Source organism: Centruroides sculpturatus, unplaced genomic scaffold, assembly GCF_000671375.1.
Source record: "Centruroides sculpturatus isolate CEXI.00-Female unplaced genomic scaffold, Cexi_2.0 scaffold188, whole genome shotgun sequence".
Classification (NCBI taxonomy): Eukaryota; Metazoa; Arthropoda; class Arachnida; order Scorpiones; family Buthidae; genus Centruroides; species Centruroides sculpturatus.
This window is the reverse complement of record NW_019384404.1, coordinates 838109-844108: the sequence shown is the minus strand read 5'-3', so window position 1 is coordinate 844108 and position 6000 is coordinate 838109. Positions and strand designations below refer to the sequence as shown.

Below are 6000 nucleotides of genomic sequence, written 5' to 3'. Positions count from 1 at the left end.
AATAATATATGGTTAATAAAAATCTATTTTAAGCTTACAAACAAATAAATTTTAGTTTTTAATATAGTACAAAAAAAGTAATCTAAATTTACGAATGCGTGTACTGTAAATACAGTACATACTTGTATATATTTTAATATGATTTTATGTGCTTTAAACGTTTATCTAGTGATATTACGACTTCAATATTTGTGGCGGACAGACGTAAAGTCGAATAAAATGACTTAAACTTGATTTTTATTTTTCCATATACTTTTTTAACAAGCGACGTATAATCGGGAACGACGTAACTCGAAACGACGTAAGTCGAGGTATGCCATTATAATGAACTTGTTTATTAAGTACGTCAGATAAATAATCTATTAAAAATACATTTAAAGAAAGAATTAACTGATTGCCCCTGGATGTCGGCTTCTTATAGAAACACAGCTTCCCTATCATCAAATGTCACGGCACGCCCCTGCTGTCCAGGTATGTTGGGCCCCGTCTCTCACCATCCGACCTTCCCGTTACACTGTTACAGGCCTGACTGAATCAATGTTGCACGATGTTGGACATGGAAAAAGGCCTTATGCCCACAGGACGAAATCGCCTAAAATGAAAAATAATTAAATCATAAATATTAAAATAATTCGAAGATAAATTGAAATACAGTATTAGAATATATGGGTATTGAATTGATTAAAAAAAGTCTGCCATAGATAGCCTAAACAACTCGAATTATAGTCCAGACTCAATTCCGGCTCAATTCTTTAAAAAGTTAAAGGCAATATCCGCTGTTGTTCTCTCCAAACTCTTCACAAGTTTATTAAACTCTAGTCACATTCCAAATCAGTGGTTAATCTCTAATATAAAGGTTCTCCCCAAAAAAGATAATTCCTTTAGACCAATAACTATACTATCAGCCATGTTAAAAATTTTTGAAATTTGCTTATATAACAAAATCTATACCCAAATTACCTCCAGATTCTCCCCTCATCAACACTGTGGCATCCGTAACCTTTCGACTACTACTAACCTACTTGAAACAACTTATACTATTTTGCAAAATTTTGAGAACAAAAAATCCACCTACATAATTTATATTGACATCTCCCAAGCCTTTGATTCTATCATTCCTAAATTACTACTTCAGACTCTAAGTAATTATTTTGATTTAGATCCCGCTCTTTACTGTTGGTTAAACAATTACTATTTATCCAGACTATGTAAGATTCACATTGGTGACTTTGATTTTTTCCCTTTTTCTCCTATCTGTGGCATACCTCAAGGATCTGTACTAAGCATGCTTTTTTTCTCAGCTTATATAGATAAATTACTAACCAACCACCACTCTAAAGTAATTGCCTACGCCGATGACATCAAAATTTTATCCAATGATCCTTCCTCCCTTCAGATCACTGTCAATTCTTTACGTTCTAATCTTGCCAGTTATAATCTAAAAATCAACATTCATAAAACTGTCATTATGTGTTTTTCTCTACTTCGCAATCCCAACCACCCTTCCATATTTATTGATTCTTCTAAAATAAACTATGTCCAGTCTCATCGTGACCTTGGTATTATATTTGATGAAAAATTAATATTCCATGATCATATCTCTTACATTATTAAATCTCTTGCAATTAGACGTGGCTTTATTTGGCGTTTTTGCAAAAATATCTCTTCAAAGACCGTACTCAGAACAATTTTCTTTACTAATTTTCAATCAATAGTCGATTATTGTTTACCTGTCTGGGCCATGGCTGCCCCTTATCTGATTCAAAAAATACAATCTGAATTAAATAAAGTTTATTTTCTGATACACAAATTCTGCAATTTACCAATTACAAACAACCACGATGTGGCAAGAGTTCGCCTTGGTCTTCCAAATCTTTCTGATCGCTTAAAATATTTTGACCGCATTCTCTGTTTTAAATACTTCAATGGTCTAATCTTCAATTACTGGCTAGGTCTCCGCATCCCTACTGTAAGAACTCGTAATACATCATGCTTCTTCATCCCTTTTTTCCGCCTTTCTCTTTCCCAAAGATCTTTTTTTTACCGTATAGCATCTCACATACAGCCTGTTGAACCTTATCTATATCGTAATTTTAATTTTTTTAAAAATAAATGTAAATCTATTTTATATAATATATAATGTATCTGTTGTCTTACTTAATTTATATATATATTTTTATTATGTCTGTTATATCTTTTATATTTTGTAATCATTTTATTGGGGATCTTTTTTTTTTCTTTGTTATTGGGGGGTGGAATACAATCGTCTCTGACGTTTCCAATTAAAAAAATAATAATAAAATAAAAAAATAAAATATCGTTATATACAGTACATCAAAGACTGCTATTTTTGTTTTGGTATATGGAGGAGGAATATGAAAAATCTGTTAACTGTTATAAGAAAATAGTTTTATAAAAGTTGAAAACTGTAAGCGGAATATCAAATATTAAGCATTAGAAATTCGCAAGTTTTTAAAAAGTTTGGTTTATAAACGTGATATGAAATTTTATTTTATGATAATATTAAGGTTTTATTTAGTGGGTTTTGTCCGAAAAATGGTATCTGGTGGGATCCCTGAGAGGTTTCATTGGGTTGGACAGACAGAAATCCGGCAACGTGCTGTAAAGCATGGAACAATCGATTTCACTAATCAATTACAAGACAACAACAACAACGTGCTTTATGTGCTAAAACACAAAAACAAAAATATATATATATATAATAATGATATTGCAATAAAATCGAGTATTTAAATAATATAAAAAAGTTTAAAATGAAACTTTGATGAAACGATAAATAAAATTGATTTACATATGGAGTTGATAAAAATGGTGCCATAAGTCAAAACTGGTAGAGTGAGGGACGTGACGCCGGCAACTACACAATTGTATTTTCGTATACCTTTTCGTAGTAAGATATAGAAGTTTGTGTCCTGTAAAAAGTAAGAATTTCGGCACATGAATTACGGATATTTTAAGTTATTAATTAATAAACAAGGAAAAAATAATCAATTTCTCACACGTGCTCCGATTTGTAGAACTTTATTTTGCATCCTTCCAAAGAGAATCTTCGAGATGAAATTGTGGTTTATTGATTTGATATCATTTGAACTGTATTGTTATAAAATTCAAGATCGAATACGATTGGAATCTTCATAAACACTAAAAATTGTTTCGATAATCTTTATCTATCTAAACTGTAAATAAACCCATTAAAAATGAAGTTATAAAATAGAAATATATAATATACTACTGTTTATCAATATAGTAGAAATCTTCTTTAAGTGTCTTCTCCTGTCAGGAAGTTAACAACCATTTCACTCCACCATGATCTATCTTGTGCTTCTCTTGAGCACACTTCATCTTCATATGTTAAGTATGTCCAATTCCTGATGTTGAACCAGTTCATTCTTGGCCTACCCCTGCCTCTTTGCCCTTCAATCATTTCCTCCAGTAATGGTTTTTGTAGGCTTTGGTGTTGCACTACATGCCCCAGATAACTCTTTTTTTTCCTTACTACTAGTAAGGTTCTTTTCTGATTTGCAGTTGCCAGGATATCTTCATTTGTTCTTCTTGCCCTCCAAGGAACATCTCAGCATTCTTCGAATCATCCACATTTCAAATGCCTTTAATTTCTTTTCATTATTTGCATTCATAGTCCAACTCTGCTCCGTAAAGCAGGGTCAACCAAACATAACATTTTGCCAACTTAACTCTTGTTTGTATACTAATCTCCCTTGATGTCAACACTTGTTTCATGTTTGTAAATGCAGTCCTTGCAATTACAATCCTTTTTCCAATTGATTATTCCTCTATCAGCATCATTAGATCCCATTCATTTTCTGCTAATAGCACAGTATCATCAGCATACCTAAGATTATTAAAATTTCTGCCCCCTATGTTTACTCCTTTTAGATCTTTGACCTGATTGAAAATTCTTTCTGTATAAAGATTGAACAAAATCGGAGACAACGCACAACCCTGCCTTACTCCTTTTTGTATTGGGAAGCTTTGTGACAATTCTTTGCCAATCCTTATTGCATCTCTCTGTTCCCAGTATAAATTAGTAAGTAATTTGACATCCTTTCCATCCATACCATTTTCTAATAGACATTTAATAAGGAAATCATGTTTCATGTTATCAAATGCCTTTGTATAGTCTAAAAAACATAAATAAATATTTTTTTGTTTTTCCTTATATCTTTCAATAATAGTTTTCAGATTGAAAATACCTTCTCTTGTTCCTCTATTCTCTTGGAAACCACTTTGTGTTTCACTTATGCCTTCAGTCCATCTTCCTTTGTTTCTATTTAACAAGATATAAGTTAGAACCCCTGCCATATGACTAATTAGGCTTATGGTTCTAAAATCCTTATACTTGTTTGCTTTTGATTTTTTGGGGATTGTAACAAATATAGACTGTGTGAAGTCTTCAGGAATGTATCCCAGTTCATAGATTTTCTTGTGTAACTTAGCTAGGGCTTTGATGCCTCCATCATCTAGAACAGTGGTTCCCAACCTTTTTTCATTAGCGTACCCCGTGACATGTCATATCTCTAGATTGTACCCCTCATTTAAGAAATTTAGTGAGTACCCGTATTGTTAATTTTACATATTGTAACTTTAAATTAAAGAAAAAAAAGTAAATGAAAAAATGTATTATAAAGTTGTGATTGTTGCAAGGAACATATTTTACCTAATAATTTTTTAATACTATTAGTTTGTGATACATAATATATTATTTTTTCTGCCATAATAACTAACGTTTTTCTGTACCCCTAAACAACCTATCGCGTACCCCAGGTTGGGAATCGCTGATCTAGAGCTTTGATCCATTCTGGTTCTATATTGTCTGGGCAAGCAGCCTTACTGAGTTTAAGTTTATCGATGATGGCTTTTACAACTTCACATTTGACTATTGGTGGGTCTTCTAACTCCCTGGGAGATTCAATCTCCTCCCTGTTGCCTTGGAATAATACCTTTCCATATTCATACCACTTTTCCATTATTTCTTCTGTCTCCAAGATTATTCTCCCATTTAAATCTCTTACACCTTGTGCTTGAAAATTCTGTTTTTTAAAAGTAACTTCTCTAATTTTTTTCATTGAGTTTTTATTTTATTTTCTTTATCCAAACTTTCAATTTCTTCACATTTTTTTGTTATGCCACTCTTCTTTAGCCTTTCTACACTCTTTTTATAGATCTTGTTAAATTTTTATATCCTGGTTTATTTTTCAAACTTTTCTTATTCTCCATCAAATTTAGAATTTTACCAGTCATCCAAGGTTTGCTCATTTTCCTAATATATTCTGGGATGTTATTAGCAGCAGCAGCTCTACTTATATATTCCTTAAAAGCATTCATGCTTCATTGATATCCTCTATTGATTAATTATGTTCTTTATTTATTCTATTGTTATTGATTTCCCTATTAAATTCATCATTAAATTTTACTTTTATGTTCTCTTCCTTTAACATTGCTGAATTTAACTTCTTTGATACTGACTTTTGCTTACAGGTTTTCAGTTTAATTTTTGCTTTCACTACAACTGGATTATGGTCGGAATTAATATCTGCTCCAGGATACGACTTTATAATGTTATAATATTTCATAATATTTAATTTCCTATATAATATAATATAATTTATTATGAAGTTTACACAGTGTGCCAAATAAGTAATGAAACAACTAGCATTACATCCAAACTAAGAACTTTATTTCAATTTCACAGTTACATGGATTCAAAATAATCCCCTTGCAACTCCACACAATGTTTATATCAATCATACAAGTTGTTGAAAGAACACTGGAAGTCCTGATTGTGTACCTCCTTCAGTCTGTTGATCACAGTATGTTTGATGTCCCCAATGTCACTGAAATGTTCCCCTTTTAAAACATATTTAATTTTCGGAAATAGGAAAAATGTCTACAGGTCCAAATTAGGTGAATAGGGTGGGTGTTAGCGCACACAGATCTGTTTTGATGCTAAAAACTGTTTCA

At 31.6% G+C, this 6000-nt stretch overlaps 1 protein-coding gene across 2 annotated transcripts in view; it reads left to right on the top strand.

The window, feature by feature from the left end:
• The first annotated feature begins 2554 nt into the window (after positions 1 to 2554).
• Positions 2555 to 6000, top strand: part of LOC111618762 (DDB1- and CUL4-associated factor 8-like) — a 42905-nt gene continuing 39459 nt past the window's right edge. The window contains exon 1 of one of the 2 annotated variants that reach the window (XM_023360336.1): positions 2555 to 2924. The gene's annotated coding sequence lies outside the window, so the exon portion shown is untranslated. Of the gene's footprint in view, positions 2943 to 6000 lie in introns of both variants that reach the window. The other variant, XM_023360335.1, reaches the window with a different exon arrangement.